The sequence below is a fragment of the Atheta coriaria genome, unplaced genomic scaffold (genome assembly GCF_025399875.1).
Source record: "Atheta coriaria isolate IRGN ID8LTWV9N9 unplaced genomic scaffold, Caltech_Dcor_3.1 hic_scaffold_7_pilon, whole genome shotgun sequence".
In the NCBI taxonomy this organism is placed as follows: Eukaryota; Metazoa; Arthropoda; class Insecta; order Coleoptera; family Staphylinidae; genus Dalotia; species Dalotia coriaria.
Genome location: NW_027045449.1, coordinates 7,433,630 through 7,452,739, shown reverse-complemented (window position 1 = coordinate 7,452,739; position 19,110 = coordinate 7,433,630). Strand labels below are relative to the sequence as shown.

General features: G+C 36.8%; 1 long non-coding RNA gene across 1 annotated transcript; it reads right to left on the bottom strand.

Moving 5' to 3' along the window:
• Positions 1-14,005: 14,005 nt before the first annotated feature.
• On the bottom strand, positions 14,006-14,697 carry LOC135795830 (uncharacterized). The gene is made up of 2 exons (XR_010549162.1): positions 14,427-14,697; positions 14,006-14,361 (listed from the first exon to the last, which is right to left on the bottom strand). It is a non-coding gene; the product is annotated as an uncharacterized lncRNA (long non-coding RNA).
• Positions 14,698-19,110: the final 4,413 nt, after the last annotated feature.

Sequence of the window (19,110 nt, the reverse complement as noted above, 5' to 3'; positions counted from 1 at the left end):
TAATTGCAAAAGACATTAAACCGGCAGCGCTTGCGCGCTATATAACAATAAAGCTTAGTGTAAAAAACATTCTGAGAAAGGTAGGCACCTACCAATATGATTATGATCGACGATTAAATAAAAAAATGTTTACATACTTCTCTCGTAGAAAAATCTCTTTGCACAACATAAGTTTAAGCTGTATTTATTTTATAGTTAAAACACAAATTGCAGCGAGCATAATTTTCTCGCTTCGTTTATTTCTGAGATATTTCGTTGTTTTCAGCGCGTGCCCAAGGGCGATAATTCCACTATTTGTTCAACCGAATGGAAATGAATGATATAGGTATACGTAATTGGTGTTTTCTGTGCTCATTTAATTGCATTTGTATCTGTTATTATTCTTCTAATCTATTGAGAGCCTCGAACTCACGCACCTACGTTTCTCGACGTCGATGCATTTGCCTAGGCGAAGAGAGGTACCTACACCTATCATTCGTTTGGTTTAGATAACCGAGAGCTATGTGTCAGACAGATCTCTTGTGCATGCGTGCAAGGATAAATAGATGTAATCGCTCAATACAAATAATATATATAATTCATCAACTATCAGTTCTCTTCCTCTCTATCAGTGCACGCTAAACAAGCGCTTTGTTGTTGTTTGTTTTTGCTTTAGCGTTGCTACGATAACGAATATTAAGTGTAATTTTACTTTCACGCAGAGATCATCTATGCTAACCTAGTGGTTGACATATATTTTCACATGATGTATTCAAGTCGCATCCAAATATGTACTTTAATAATTTAAGTATTTATTTATTACAATTGGAATAATTAGGAATATTAGAATGCTGTAAAGTCCGACCCAAACTGCTTTTTTGACCGAAATCGATATTTCTACAAATCATCATGTTTTTGTAATGATTACATAGTTATATATACCTAATTAGTTTAAAACAAATTATAATGAAGTGATTAATTATTAATAGGCGTAAATCCTTTTTTATTTAGTATTATTATAATTATTATAAAAATATTTGCTTGTAAAAATGAGCGCGTATTTAACATTAAGATTTTTAAAAGAACGCATTTTTGATAACTAGGTAACTACCAGAAGGTTTTCTATTAAATAGAATGAAATACATATTTAGGATTAAGATATTGGCGTAATATATTAGGTTACATGGTGTCTGAGAATTAAAGAACGTGCCCAGACGTTAAAAAAAGGTTTTGATCGCAGTTTTGGTAAAATTGTAGCCAAAGCCGATATTCAACCGAAACTAAATATTCGGTCGGACCTTAGAATGTTGTGATTGAATGAGAATATTTTTGTTGAGTGTGAAACAGCGGACATTTTTAAATTAAGACTTCGATTAAACACTACTTTAAAGGTGTAAATGTTTATGTTGGATCTACAGGGGTCCTGAACATTATCTGTGTGTGATATAGCAGGGCGGGGGACGGGTACAAGACACCGCCGCCGCATGTAGCGCCGCTAGTCGCGCGCTGTGATTATCCTTGAAACATTAACCTACTGCCTTCCTGCGGTCCAAGCGGCGCATACAATGCGAGAGCCATTGAACGCGCATTAGCTCGTTGCAGGTATTAACGAACTGGCAAGTAAAACCAGCCACCACACCAACATACAACAACTTCCACAGCACGCCCGGCGCGTTACTTAATGCACACAATATAAAGTTCAAGATCATGTTGATTGATATAATATAACTGATTTTTTTGCATGTTTTGTCTACATCAACATGTCTAGATCCCTACACGCGAAATAATTTGTCCAGCGCTTGTGAATGCGCCTTTAAATTGTAATTATGCATTTATGCTGTCGTTTACCAGGATGTAGATAAGCCGTCGAGTTGTTAATATAATGTTCAAATAATAACGCACACCTTACTCCCGCAATTATCGAGATTAGACATATTGCATGCATAGAATTTTTGTTGCATTATTATGTTTATAAAACAGCATTCTCATATGTAGGTATCACAAGATCAAGACAATAATTGGACGTGTTGTTTGAGGCCAGAATTTGATTATTATTAATTGTAATCGGTGCATAGATTGGGTTTCGGAAACGGGTTTTGTGCTGAAGGCATTTTTAACTAAATTCCGTCTTTTGTGCAATGTTTGAAAATGTTATTAAAAATACTCGTAGATAAATGAAATTGGTTTGAAGGCTTGCGGTTTAAAGGTTATACCGCTGCAAACGCAATTCATTTAGAGGTCAACTTAGAAGATTTAATTATATTTTAACAAATTACAATAAAATACATATAGACTAAAAAAATAAAAATTAGTATGTATTTAATAATTCAATCTTATTAGACTGTGAGAAATTAATGTGAAAATAGGGGTTTTCTCAATTATTCCTACTTTATTATCAAAAAAATGTCAAAAGAAAAATGTTAAAAAACGTGATAAAAAAAGAAAAGAGACGGTTAAGAACGTTTATGCAATGCAGGTAGGTATAAGGGATAAAATAGATAACATCAAGAATGTTTACTTTTACCTCGCTTTTTATTCACTTTTTTGCAATTTTTAGCATTCAATGTGTGTCACCGCAAAAAAACGTGGGAATCAGATTTACCCTTTCCTAATCCACATTTTACTGCAATAAAAAATACAATACTTAGGTACCTACCCATACCCGTATAACTAAATAAAGTACGATTAATAATTTGCCTGTTATTGTTTTACCTGTTGAATTTTTTATTCTAAAAATTTCACATACGACAATTTCATGAATATTATAATAATGTAGATATACTATACTATCTACCTATATTATAATAAATAATAATTTTTATTTACAATCATAGCGCCGCTGCACTACGAAGAGAATCGAACCAGATTATTACACTTTACCGGCAATAACTTAGCTGCTTATGTTTGTTTGCGTTGTTCTGCATATTAAACTCTTTCCCAATAAGCGCAATATGCGATTACAAAATAATAGAATAATTGCGTTTGCAAACACAATCCACTAATTACATTACAAGCTATGTATGTCTTTTAGTTACTTATATTAAGCTCGGTTATTAAATAGACTTAACCGTTTTACATATTGTTTAGGGTTTATACTTTTACACACATAAGTAAGAATTACGATAGTTGTTTAACTTTGCGTTATTATACTTTTTACAAGGGTGTAAAGCACGAATTCCAGTCACGATTTCTCGGCATCGTTTCTTTATTTGCATTCGACATTCACATATCACATCGGGAATAAGTAAACGAATGCATTTTATGCATTTCGCGTCTAATTATGATCAATAAATTATCGTAATAAGAGTGCAATTTGATTGCAATAAATCATCAAGACTAATCGTTTCAATCTGAGCGTATGGCAATTTGGATTTTTACTTAAAGATAAATTCGCTTTTATTTCACATTTTCATACTTTTATCGAATCATCAATTGTTTTATCAAGATTTAAAAATGTTCTTGCATTGAACATGATTTTCATATTCATATTTCTTGTTTTTATATCCAGAATGACAATCTAGGACAACTAGAACATCTGATGTGAGTAAACTTTTGCTTGACCTACACTTACAACGCTGCTCTGTGGCTAACATTTTATTACTGTGAATATTCTTTAACGCGGCGCGAATAAATGTTATAATTACATGGTAAGTTTTACACGTAATCACCGCGTTTCATTTCATTCATTGAGCTTTGACTTTTATGTCGTTTGCTTGCATTTTCTCGCCGCAGTTTACCTGTTTCATTCACATCAGATCAATAATTTTGAAAAGGTTAACATTCAATTCAGAACTATTCTTTGATATCTTGATTTATTCTGCACAGTGAAGTCGAGTTATATATTTATTAAAGCTCAAGGGAAATAAATTATTAGATTAAACACTAAACTATTATTATATTTTCATTTATATCTTAAAAATGCAAAACATAATTAACTACAGTTAGTAGTTGATTTATTTAATAATTACTTTATTTATGGTTTCGTCAAGCAAATTGTTATAGTTAATCATACTCGTAAATTTCTCATTGTTTAGAACTTTTTTTAATAATTGCATCAGCAACTCAAAACATTTAATCAGGAGTAAAAGATTATAATTTTTTTTCAGATTAAAATTCTTTATTAGGGTAAGTTGCTTCATGATTATGCAGATAATATTTCCTGGTTTATTGTCAAGAATATACATCAATAAACAATTACGTGTTAGCCAAGTGCAAAAGTACAATAATTTGCATACGGAATTCTTCACAAATCAGGCCGTAAAATCGTATTAAATTGAAACGATCGCATTCGAAATACTTCCGGACATTAATTCAATTCATTGTGGAACGTAATTCAAACACACTGGCTGCAAATATTAAACATATCTATGGCTTTATATTCATGATGCTATGTTTATACAAAGTGTTATAAAAATAAATAATTATATTTATCATAACGTCTAGAAAAAGAACTTTTAATTTTGAAAAAAAATTATAAGTTGTTGTTCAATAATTAATGAATTAAATTATTTGACTTCCAGTATAATATCTGGTGGCATCGTGATTACGCACGATCAGCTTGAATATATTGTCGGTGTGCGCCAATGTCTCAAAGAGAAGAATTGCAAACATCTCATAAGGATCTCCAATGTTTACGACTGCCGAGCGCCGCATGCGATCAACCCAGCTCGCGAAATCTCGAAATAAATTATTATTTCTCATTACATTGTGCGCACGTAGTTATTATTTACATTATATTCTTAGTGTATCATTGTTGCTCGCCCAGCATACGATGTATATCATAGTTATCATACTTTATTGAATTTTTCGCACAAACAGTGCTCTTTTTTCTTCGTTTCATGCGTTTGAAGCGAATAATCAGAATCGCAGTTGAGTGCAGTCGATTATTTATACGTGCCGCGCATAAATAAGCAAATAATAAGTTAGGCAACAAAAACAAAACCACAAACGCAGAAACGCGTACCGTGACTGTACACATTATGATATATCTGAAGGAAAAAGAACTGATTTAGGTGTGGTTTTAAATCGCAAACATTTTGTTTGATCTTGTTAATAATGCGCGCGCGGCGGCGTAATCTTTTAGCGGCGATCTCGGGTGTATTAATTGTTTAATTTTTTTTTTACATAATTGAACTAAATTACTTAAACGTAACTTGATTTTAATGAGTTTGGACAAGCGTGAAATTCGTTGCAATTAACGAATTGATTTGGACGTGTCGCCGAGCATTCATTTATGTACGACTTGCCGTGCAAGTTTTAATCAGGTACATATATCTTGATAGTTAATTCAATTATGCAATTTTGTGTTATGACAACTACTTAATAAATTAACCGTCAAACAGTCGATCGGAGATTAATTAAAATTTATTTCTAATCGATTATAAGCTGTTGCAACTAAACGGTTTTTAGAAGCGGATGTAGGTACATATCCAGTAGAGACCTTTTGTTTTAAATGGAAATGATAGTAAGACCTTCAAGATAAATTTTGTAGTAAAATTTATACATATAAAACGATATAAATTTTTACTGCTTAGATTTCCAAGCAAATTTTCACAAATTTTTTTACCAAACAAAAATAAATATTTTATTGGTGGTTTATGTAGGTATCTGGTGAAATGAAGTCAAAAAATAAATTACTGTAAAATTATTCGCTATCAAAATGACATAATCGCATTAGGACAATACGCATTTATCAATTGTTTTATTACATTGTTTCGGCATGCGCTCGGCCAAATCGAGCATGAATCGTTTAAATTCAATCGATTTTATTTACATACTATACTCGCTTTATTATTATATTCGCAAGTCGCCTGCTTGTAACGTCGTCCACAAACAACGAAATCGTCGAAACGTAACAAAATGATAATACCTCGGCAGTTCGCAAACGAATGCGAGCAAAGCCGAATCGATTTTCTTGCTTTTATTATTCACTCAGGCGTATCACACAGTTTTATTTCTATATTTCAGAGAAACCGGTGATTAAATCGTGGAAATAAATATTACCTACCTATACACAACTCATGGAAATTTTAAAATCCCAAATTTCATTTCTCTACGTGTGAGTGTAGTCGTGATTCTTGGAGCGCTTAATTTTTAATGATTTCTGACGTTTATTAGCTTGAGTGCGGCTTGCGTGCCATTAACGCAATTTAGCTCGCAACGGCAAAATTAGATTGCACTCCAATATTTGAACGTTTGTAAAGTGACCATTGTTTTATTATCAAATTTATGATGGACATTATTATATTTATTGATCATTGCATGGTGAGCATGCTGTGGTTTCGGCTCGTTGGCGATACCCGCGCGGCATTTCAAATTTGCCTCGCGCGAGGTTTACTGCCTTGCGACGCTCGTAATTTTGCGACCCAGGTGAATTGTCGCGTGTGTGCCATTTTCTCGGCGGCTATCTTAAATCTCGCAAATTCCTTCAGCGCCGGGAACGCAATGAACATAATGCACACGCGCATACGCAAACCTCACATACCTACTGCTGACTAGTTTTAGCTCTTTAAATTTTAAATGCTTCCTAAAGAAAATGCGTCCCGGGACTTAAGTTTTCAGCGCACCTTGCATATACGTATAACAATAAATCTACGACGCGTGTCTTACGTAACTTGCTTGGACTGTAAACATTTTTTGCTGCGTCTCTTTGAAACTGCGATGCTTTGCGATTATCGGCGTTTAGATTTCTTTTGATATCTTTGATTTTGCTGCTATTCTAGTCTATAGACTTGGGTGCAGCTGACTTTGCGGACAACACCCACACACATACGACAACGTCTTCAGACGCGCTTTATTCGCCAAGGTTTGCTTCCTAGTATTTAAGATTTTTTTAGTTTTCAGGGCATGGTGCGCTGAGTTCCATTCATGAGGAGGGTGACTTACCTGCTTTATCAATGCCTATACGCAAGCCGAAAATATCATCCCTTCGCGTCTTGAAGTTTGCGGCTCCTATTCTTCTGGCGTTTAAAGAGCGCACATCTGCTTTTCTCGTGCTTCTTGCAAGGAGTAATGGCACATGCTTGCGGCGGGTCTTTTGTGAAGTGTCGCGCCGACAGGTAGACGGAAGGTAAAAATAGAAATAGAAGTCGTTTGCGTCACCCTAAACATTGCATTGTGCAATATTGTGAGGCGCCCTAAGCCATCAAGGGAGAAATACTTAGTTTTAGTCAGCATTACTCTAAAACTAAAGGCTTTCCAATCAATTTTTTTTATATTTAGAAATCACAGTTTTAGTCTTATTAAAAATCAGTGTGTCATACAAAAATATAACGATAGAGCACACACAATATATTTAGAAAAGTTGTGTATGCCACCTGTCCTCAATACAAAAGCAAGAAGGTTGAATACGCACACCAGTTTATGGGGGATGATTGCTGTATCCCTTTTTTGCCAACCCCATACACGCTTACGCTTCTGCAGTCGAAATTGAATAACGAGTGTGCACATGCTCGATGGTGCCATACCCATCTAGCACATTCACATCTCTAAAATATGCTGAGCAAACACCACCCTTATGTAAGGTAGTATTAGAGCGCACAGCTTTCGGTTTGGGACGCGTGTGTGTTCATTAGCTTCAGACTGCTGGCACGCGCTTTGTGAAGGATGTCGAGATTGACCGTTACATTTTACAGGATGCCGTTTGCATCCACCCCATTGTGTAATTGCACATCTGCACGTGCCCATACTTACACCACCGCCGACGACACCAACAATACCAACAATCGCGATTAAATTTACTCGCATCTGTAGCCGCATGGATGCATTTTGCAGTACTCGATGTATTTCTAGTTACAAGCAGCAAGTTGTTGTGATTTTTTCAATTTGTTCAATTTATGTGGCTTCTAGTTGTGCGTCGTGGCTGTTCTTGTTTCGTCTAGATGCATGCCGCTGTGGTCGGCGTAGGTACTTCTTGTAAGAAAGTCGATGTAAATTAGTCTGGCTTGTTCCCGGACATGATTTAGTAGTCGGTTTAAGTAATTAAGCCGATCTACAAATACCATAAATAATCATCATCAACACAAAAGCACAGAAGGCAGTTTTGATTTATTTACTTGCCGATATTCGACGACATTGCTATTTGTTTCAAGTTTACCAACAAATTAACAATAAACTTTCAACAAGTGAAGTATTTTTTTTTGTATTTTAGACATCGAGACACATTAATCTCATTTAAATATTTCGGTATAACATATTTAAAGATAAAATCTAAATCAAAGCTAAAACCAAATACAATTTTAATGAACTTTGTTTTTTGCATTACTTCCATTAATGGGCGAGTTACTGGAATAAATCTATTCAGCCGACCAAGAAGCATGTCATAAACTACTCATATGACTTGGACGTGTGCGTATGCAGAGGTTGCACCCTCGTTTAGTGCGCGTTTGCATGCCCGTCAATGCAAAGCAGCTGTTTCGTACACTATGGCACTCCATGGGGACAGGTGATGTTTTGCCATGGACCTGCACTCGTCGTCGCCCGGTTTTTACCTATTATGTTGTTTTCACGCGCGACATTCGCCTCCAGGGAGCGAATGTGGCAGAACTTGCACACGGAGGCTGCGTCTGTGCTCATGTCTCCACCACTGGTTTGTCGAGCACATGCCCCCTGCCCTATTTTTTATAAACCGCAGATACTCGTAGATTCCAACATGTTCCCTCGACTCGACCACGACTGGAATGTAACGGATTTTCATTAACATATTTCTCGATCATGGGATGATCCCATTCACAGTCCTTGCTATTTGTAGCAGAATTGAAATGGTAATTGATATGGTAATATCAAAATGTGAGTTATCATAATTTTTAGAATTTAGATTAAATGTAGATCAAATGGTAATGTACTGGTTCCAGGAAGTTTAAAATTGTGCTTCACATACCCACATGCACTAAATTTGCACCTTTTAAGGTCCCCTTCAAGCTAATAATAGTAACCATCTGGTCAGCTATATTTACCTGCTTGTATTTTCCTGCACTGATAAGATTTAACCTTCTTCTAGCATAACCAGTTTGTGCAATCTGAGGTGCAACCCTTTTCCGTTTATTTCTTCCCGCTGGATGATAATGCAGCAATTTGAGTTTCTGTTTCCCAATGCGAATAGTCATCAACATCCTGTGTCAATGATTAAACACAAAGCCCACTAAATGGCATTTGAAGTGTGTAGTGAGTAGATGGAAGAACGTGGCGGTGCATCTTTCTCCACCCTCTTCCTTTCAATCATGCCCATCGTTTGCACACCGTGCTGGAGGACACGTGTGCCGCGCGTTCCCTGCGCGTGGCTGCACATGTGCGCCTTTACTCATCGTGCACCTCCTACAAGGACGATTACACAATGGCGCATACTTTCTCCTCACACACCGTTACACGCCACCGCCACGACCCGCACTGTGGTTATACCTATACTGCATTTTTGTATTCTTTTAAAAACTATACATCTGTTGATATCTTAGCAAATATCTAATTAATAACATGATTAACAATTAAGGCGTATCATCTTCCGTATTATTATTTCCGCACCTATTTTTTAACAGATTAAATCGCATCGACCCTGTTTGTATCTTTAAAAAATCTAAAAAGTCTTATCTAAAATAGAAGATCCATTTTGGGACCATTTTTTAAAAAAACGGTTTCAATTTTTCAACTCCTGTGCAAAATTTCAGAGATTAGTCACAATAGAAATGCATTAAAATCCACATTCTTCTCTGCAGCATTCTTGCCTTCATGACGTAGGTCCATTTCCTATTCAGCTTTTCATTCACAAAAAAAAAACTTAAATCAACATCTTGGAATTCATCCGACAGGTATTCAATTATTTCGGTGGTATTCTTGCAAGCACAATACGCGCAGATTTTGTTTTCATTCTTTTCGTACTGAAAGGCAAAACGCAAGACTTGTTTAGTCCATCGGTCGACATCATCTGAAGAAACTTGAGCATAAACCAAGAACTCTTATTACTCAAGTTAGTTTCACTGAATGTTTGTGTGATTGTGCAACTTCTACATTTGGATAATTTAATTTATTTACCATACCATGAAATTAATTAGTCAGCGAAGTGCCAAACGTACCTATAGCTTAAATCATCCTGTATTTTAATTTGTGAGAAATTGCAATTTGCATCATCGTCATACTAATTAAACGCAATTAACCATTTAACATACATTGGAGTTACATAGACGTGCGCAGATAATTAATCAACGATTCAACACCTTATCCTCTCATTTGTCTCTCTTTGTTTTGGTCGTTTTTGCAGCATCTTGCGACGCGTCTTGCGGTAGATTTCGCTTTCGCTTTATGCCTACTTTTACGCGTGGCTTTCATTGCCTTTTTTGCCTTCCAGTCTTGCACACGAGACATGCATGTAAGCGGAGAGGTGCAGCGATGTCGTGTTTTATACGCATCTATAAATTATCATCATTACACAAATCGAGTAGGTGAGTAGGTGAAAAAAAATTGTTGACTAAGAAAACGTCGAGTGTGCACGATACGATAAGATTTTACTTGCGTATATTTGAACAGGGTGTCTGAAGCTTAAAGCTAAAGATATACCTATATTGGGGTGCGATATCGATATAAATATAGGATGGCGATAGGCACCGTATTTGCTTAGCACTTTACACCGCGCGGAAACATTTTGTCTATGATAAGAACGTCTGCGTGTGGTGCGAGAGGAAGATGAAAAAGTAGACGTGCGTAGGGGAGATGTGGGTGCCGGTGTGAAGGAGGGTGGTTGTGGCTGTCTGTCTACACCTGCTCGCAGCCGAAACGCGAGCTTTTGACGAGAATAACTTACTCCCTCAATCGGAGAAGACACGCGTCGCAAGCGTCGATTTTCTATTTACCATCGACCCAAAAAATCCATAAGGAACCATCAGACCATCAGAAGTGTGCACAGGGCGCAGATGTTCTTGGTATCAACCGGCGCACGTGTGGATCATTTACTTTTTCTATGCTTCCTCTGGATTAGAAAAACTCAACACCGCATTTTTTACTAATCGCTCAAATTCTAAATCAATGAACACGTTGCGCATCACTGTAATTATGTAAATTCTCAATTTATTCAATAAATTTCAATCATAGCACATTGCTTTGAAAGGTGTTAGAATTTTTTTCTGTACAGTTATTGGCGGTTCGGTCTAATGGAGGATTTCTTTGTGAGTTATGCTCATGGGTTTTAAATAAGGCGTGCGCTTGCGGCGCTGCATTATTTTATTACCGGAATCAATCAAAAGCACGTTTTCAATCGGCGCGACCGGCGTCGCGGAACTTTCCAAAGAGAGGTTAGAGGTGTCTGACGTTGAACCAGCTCGCTGCATTGTCTTCTGCTCCTCTCCGACATCCTCGAAGCGATCGATTTCGGACATCAATCATCTCGATACCCACAGCTGGTAATTTTCTGTCGTATGTTTAAATAACATGCAGTTTTCTTGTAATGCCCAGCGCGCGCGCACCTACACGTTTCAAGTCGACGCCAAGCTTAACAAGTGTTTTGGTGAGAATGTGAAAAATATAAAATATCGCCCGTGCTAACGATTTTATTGCGGCAGGATGATAATTTTTGCTGTCGTTAAAACCTTTTTATAACTGTTTAATTGTGCCATTATGTGGCTTAAAGCGTCTTGTTTTTATAGCGGCGCATAATTTATAAAAATTTATCACTTTTAATGTTTATTAATTGTAAACGCGCTTGTTTGCTTCTTGGAATGGTGTCCAATTAGGCACAAACGGCCAAGACCTTAACTCTGGTAACGTTACATTCTGCAGTGAAAACTGCAAGACAAGAATGTCCCAAAATCAAGTATCATTATATTTTTGTATTTATCTGAAGAAAAAAAAATTATTTTATAGATGCATTGTAAAATATATGTCTGCTTGACGTTTATATCTATATACTCTAGTAAATTTTGCAATATAAATTAATATCGAAAAAATGATATTAATTGTAGTATGCGGTTCGAGTTGTAACGTTAGTTGATATTAATGGCGTGTTGGTACTAATAACGGCGGGTGTGCTCGTTACATTCGCGCTATATTTGCGCACATTTATTTATCCACATATATTGCACCGTAATGCGCGCTTATAACATAATTTACATGCTCGTTTGTTAATATTCGTCCATTTTTTAAACGCGAAAACGACACAAAGCCGCTAGAAATATCTATATGGCGAAACTGGTAAACACACCGCGCACGCTCGTATAAGTACGTACTTAGTGGTTATGACTTGAATAAGTCCGCGTCTACAATGCAAGTTGCAAGCTTTCGCGCACATGAAACGCGCAAGAGTCGACAAAAAAATAATTAATGCACTGAAGTCAGCGCTCCCGCAGTCTCCTGCCACTAACACACACACACACACATGATCCACACACTCATAGAATGTGCTTCGATTCTGTCGACTTACAATATAACAATAACGTCGCCGGCGCTGAATAGCGTCGAGAACCCATATTTGCGATTCGATTTGCAACGTAATATACATTTATTATTATTAATAATAAACTAAATAGGTTTCTAACGATTGGGTATGTGCATAGGTACGCCAGCTCGTTACACAAAGCTTACAGGCGGCCATTGTGCCATGCGCGTTAACAACGAAAATCTCCTGCACTAGTCCACTCAAATCGAGCAAAACAATTATTTGATTTATTAACGGTTTTTATGACGAGCGAATATGAGAAGCATAATCATTTGCCGTCGGACTGCATCACATCACTACTTTGCGCAGCTTTGTGATGTCATATAAGTAATAATTTTTGATTTGTGCGCGGCCCAACAATGGGATGCCACCACTACGGATTTATTCATTTAGTATTGATAACAATACAAAAAATACTCGCCCTACTCCAGGCAGCAGGTATTTAAGTATAGTCGCCAATTGTTCTGATAAATATATGGTGCGCGTTTCTGTAATCATAATGGTGTACTTCTTGTACTAGCCGGTTACATGCGAGATAGTAAGTTACGACGATTGAAACCGGTAACTAGTAACTCACTCGCGAGTTGCTCTCTATATGCGATGGCATGTAATAAAAGCAAATGGGAATTATCGCAGATGCAACTCCCACACTGCGCATTTACCTACACTTATGGACAAAATTATTCTATAAATTGTATCGAGTTTCCACAATAATTTTACTCATATAAATATGTCAATATTTGGGTCGTGCCAATATCTAATATGTATCAACTGATATTTTCTATTATAATAATATACATTTAAGAATGATTAAATTATGTTAAGACTTGCATCATTTTAATTTCATTTTATTTTGCTTTTTAAATGCATAATTACAAAACTTGTGCGCATTTGTGTATGGTTAACTAGTTAGTTGCATTTTAGTTGCCGTAATGACATCCTTAGTTACCTATATCGTCAGCAAGCAATCGCATTATTTAAAACGCCACCGAGTTGAAAACAGGCTCTCTACGACTGCGATACAATTAATTATCCCGATGGTAAAAATGCACCATCTCGACTCATTTCGATTGTATACAATTCCGTTTTCAACCACTGCGCTTATTTTACTCCATTACATCTTACACCTGCATAATAATTCTTGATTTTTCTTTGAAATCTTAAAACCCGCATGCAAACGAGTTCAATCTCTAACAAAACAATGCATTGCCAAATACTGCACACAACTGCTGCTAATAATTTATTGTCTTAAAATTACCAGCACACTTCTGTTCCATTCATGCCGTGCTAGATTTGAAAGTGCGATTACGATTAGTGTTTAATTATAATCGAAGGTTTTTTTCATCAATGCTGCTTATAATATAATGTAGTTGATATTGCACAACAACGCACCATACACACACACACAACACAAAACAATAAGGTTTGGGGGTGTTGAAATTTAATATCGAGCAGTTTTCGATCTCAACTCGGCGATGGTAAAACAGGAAACTGAGTGCGGCACGCGCGCACGTGCTTACACGCTGCTTGTGTCTTGAGTGCTGCTCGTTTCAACATGTTTGTCTGGCGGAGTGCAACCGTCAAGATTTATTATAAATATAATAGGTCAGCTACAGGAAACAGGAAGTTTAATATGCTCTTAAAATCGACAATTTTTTCAACGCGGAAACAAAATACTTTTTATTGTACTTGTCGGAGACACTCACCCATCAAAGCGGTAAATATTTATTGATAAACTGTAATATCCTGATTCATGTTCTCATTCAGTAAAATTAGGTAGAAAATTTGAATGATTACAATTTAAGTTATAACATTAAGGAGCGCGTTAAAACAGATTGCTAATGCAAAACAGTTCATGAGGCATAAAGTGCAGAGTGTTGACCGACGAAGGAAAACCGATTGTGCTCCATATTGTGCTCTACTTGAATGTGTTCTCCAGTATAACGGTCTCGTGTCACCTGCCATCCCTGAAATCAGAACTATACATTAAATGCTGCATAAAACGCTTACACTCGGTGGGTATAAACTATACAGTGACTGGCTTATAGAAGTCTAAAGTTTCTAGGTTAGGCTGCTATTATATATTGTGTTTTTTGCGAGCTTTGCTGTCTAACGCCCGACAATTTTATTGATTGAAACGCGTGGCTTCTGTTTTATTCCGATGGTGATTTATCAGCGAGCACAATCGACGAACTTTTGCTGAACTCATTGCGAATTCCTCCCGAACACGCAATTAATACTCGGCCATTCATTCGTATAATTTAATACGCGCGTACCCGCAAACGGGAGGTATAATTAAACGGCGAAAGGTTACGTACGACTTTTGATTCGACAACAGGCACAAATTATAGCATTTACACCTTAGTTTCGTTATTAATCATTTGCTATGTGGCTTTTCTTCTTTAGTTTTGGAATTATGCCATAAACTTACAGCTACCGTGTGTAATTTATGAAATAAACATTAAAATTTGAAATTTTTGGATAAAAAATTGTCACTATATGCAACACACATTACACCAAAACCAATAACAAACAAAAATTTTCATTTGACTCGTTTGTGTTGTGTGGAAGACAGTGTTCTAATTTTTGGGCGAGTTAAGACTACACACTGTATACATAATACTAATTAAATCCGAAACAACAAACTCGCATTGAGCAGAAGGTGAATTTTCACAAAGATGCCAACGAGAGTGTGTTGCGTGCGCGTCGAGCGAAAGCGCCTACAATTACTGCTTACATACATCGGGTTACAATGCCATAATAGAAGATCATAAGCTGGGCAGCACTAAGCGACTATTTAAAAGACAAGTTGCGGCAGTTTGTTATTAACCTTTGACTCGACAAGGCAAACGCTTGTAACGCTCTGCGTATACACCTTTGCACCGTGTTATGAAGACTTGTTTTTATTCACTTTGAGACGCGTTAATTTCACTTAATAAACTACTCCGTAAGTGCATAGTGGGCGATCTCCGTACACCTTATGTACCGTCTAAAATCACAAATTGTGCAAATTAAGCCGAAATAATTATTTAAATTGTTTCGTTTTTAAATCTCATGCACGTACTTGCTCAGCCCAAACAGGTTGAATTATAGTCATCGAAACATTTTTTATAGATTTTGGAATGAAACAATTTGGTACTCTCGTTTTGAGCGGATGAAACGTGAATATTTTAAATTATGCTGTTTTTTATTCGCTCCCCGAAAATAGCATATAATTATGTCTTAACTAGAGACGTACTTTATTATGTCGATGTGAGCTTGCGCCAGCGAAAGCGAATTTGTTTCCAAAATTAGACACACAATCTAGCAACGTACGCACGTTAACAAGAACAAATGAAAATGAAACGAAATCGTGCAAGGCCCACATACATAATAAAGTTATTATTCTGGCCGGCTTACAATAAGTTAATTATTTCCAAGAATGTGCTCACTAACGACCAGCATCTTGAATACTTTAGATTCCTAGATCATCATTGCACAATCAGTCAATTGATTGCTGTGATTCAATTACTTAAATTCATTCGCTCGTCGAGTGCTTGGCTATTCTTCGCCAATCTGCATTATTTCCATTTTGCATTTGCGGATGGAAAAAAATTAGCGCGGCGAGTTTAATTGGGACTCGAGGAGCGTGTTTCGCAATGGCGGCGTAAATTGCTAACGTATTATTCACACACCGCGTCTGAGCGCTTGTTGCTTTCTGATCGTTCAGTAAACATATTCGGTCAATATTGCCAGCGCTTGCCCATTAACCATTAAACCATTAACAATATCTATGTATATGCGAAAATATACACAACTCGCAAATAAATATCAATCGTTGAAGTGATTATGTATCGATTTTATATTCTCGCCTCATTATTGTAGTCGCGCGGTCGTTGGTCAATAAAATCTCGCTTTTAATTATGTCTGAATAATATTGGCTGCCGAAAATATCAGGCCAAGCAATTCGAGCCCACGCGATACGCATCTCCAGACACCAATCGGTTTCGCACGCACCCTATAAATATAATATATTTATATTTATCGGCGAACATAAACAATTTCGTTATTAGCATCAACCTTGACTCATTTGTCTGTCAGTTGTGTGGCAGCAAAGGTTGGTTAGTGCGTTTGTGAGTTAAATCGGTAAATTGGAATTTGTGGTCTAAATCTGTTTGAATAAGTGAATTATGATTGTGGCACCCACAACACAATGAGCAATCGCGGTGTGCCAACAGCACTACAATAAACGCTCCAACAATTTAATCGCGTCAGGTTTGCCAAGTAATATATGAAAATCGTATTCGATCGGAATTCAGCTGCGTAATTTGATTGCGTCCTAGACTCACTCTTAAATTGCGGGCGACCGTCGTGAGTGCGTTTTGCGTCTCTGCTCTCTGTTTCTCCACCTTAATGAACGTTTTCGATTTTATTTATTGCTTCTTTATTATATTTCGCCTGGTAGAACACTACGGACGGCGGATGAAGATTAAGCTAATTGAGACTTTATATAACGAAATGAAAAATGTAGTTATGATAAACGTCATTAAGCTATTAAGTTTTTTTGTGGCTTTCAGCTTCATTAACTTTCAAAATTACAATTATAACATAATTGCTATTGTAAAAACAAAGTTGCGTGCACGCAAGCGAATCTACGCGCTGATTTGGCAACTATTAATTACTAAACTTAAAATTATTTATTGCTTCAAGACGGGTGTAAACTGTAACCTTCAAAATGTATTATTTTCTCATGAAAATTCCAAGAAAATCCTCACTAACATTTTTTTCTTTCCTTTTTTGATTCTATTCAATACTAGAAACATATGAGTAGGTTTAGAACACCACAGTGCACTTCAGGGGTGATTTTATGAGACTTACTTCCTTGTTCTTTGCTGGTGGATGGTTGCCTGTTCCGCATCATCTAGGTACGTCCGCTTTGTGCGCTTCTATAGTTGATTGCATATGTAATACAAGGATAATGGGATATCGCCCCATGCGAGTTTGAAACTGCGGCCGTAATAGGGGTTCTTAAATGGACACACACTTGTGCGAACCGATCGAATTCCCATCTCTCCCCGTTGGCGATCCATTCCCACGAACCAGCCTATGCTTGCAATACCGTTATTGTTCTCTGTTTAGATCTAAATAAATAAATGCAGTACATTGAAGAGTCGGGAGAAGTATTAGAACCTGGTGCGGTAGTTGATGGAAGTAGGTGGCTGGTGTTATGTAGGGGTGGCACCCTCTAATTACATTTACTTGAGATTAACAGATTTAAATGTCAGTTGCACATTGCACCACGATTCATAGAAAATATAGCTGAGTACCCGTGTGAATATTCTGATCGAGTATCAAATGTTTCAGTCTTTTTTGTACTTTTCTTCTGTTTTATTTTGTTTGTTGTTGAATTTTTTTAATAGCAGTGGAAGCAATGATCGTAAGCGGTCACGAAACGCCTCCAACGCTCGTAATCAACCTGTTCGGGTACGGCACGCCGTGCATAGAACACTCGCCTTTGTTTATTGCTCAAATTTACGACTTGGATTCCTATAACTCATCGTTTTCTGCGGCGCGCGTTTTATTTCTTTTTTAATTGCGCTCGATTCGCTTGGAAGGTGCTCTCACACGTGCCCTGTTTTAAATAAACACACGCGCAATGCCCACCCTAGCGTTAATGAGACTCATAAAAAATTCAAACATGTTGAACTTCAACTTGAACAAAAACGTAACAAATGAATTGATTTATTTTTCATTTTATTGGACCATTGTCCAATTTATTAGCTGGGAACAAACGTGAGCAATTCTTGTGCAAGCTGTGTGTTGAAAAAAAAACAAACATACTTGGCGAATTGACACCCTCGATAACCCCAAGCACTCACTCAAATTGATACCAATAAAGTGGATAAATGTCAAAAGGGACAAACATATTGTTAGGCGCAATGCATAACACAGAGGGAAATGGCCCATCATTCAACAGCGCGTGGCGGCGGCGTGGTAGCGGCGGTGGTGTTGTCGCAAATCAAAGGGTGTCAAATTCGGACCTAAGTCAGAGGGGTGGAGTAGCAGTGATGTTCCCGTGGGAAATTCAATTTTTGTCGACTTGTTGAAAGGAACAAAACTGAAGCTCTTATTTTTGTCATTATTTAATATCAGTCATATTATAATAAAATTATAAATAATATTAAAATTATATACTGTTATACTCATGGCATCTAATTTGATTGACTATATCAATTTAATATTATTATTGTGATACTAACTCCACCCATAAAATTTACTATAAATTTTAAATTGTAATCGATGACAAGAATACGCATACATATATATTAATGATGAATACATCAAGTATCAAGCCAGTCGTGCTCTAATATACAAAAAGCTCGATAGAGCTCACACGAATCACGCTGAGAATGTGTTTGCTGTATTTGTGCTGTGTTGTGGCGGAAGTGTCATGCATAATTCATAAGAAATTAGCACTTATTGACCACAGCGATACCACCTATTTCATTTCGTCTGCGCGACCGATATGGTACGACGAAGGTTAACCGAACACTGACTGCAATCTCGTTCATAAATTATCACATCGATTCGTAGTCGAGTTCGTGGTATACAGTACATGGCGGGTTAGACGCAGGACAAGCATCATTATCATAATCATAACAGAAACGTCGTTCCATGCGAACTCGAAACTTGTACCACGGTTGGTAATAGAGCGATGTCGAGAGTCAGGACAAGTC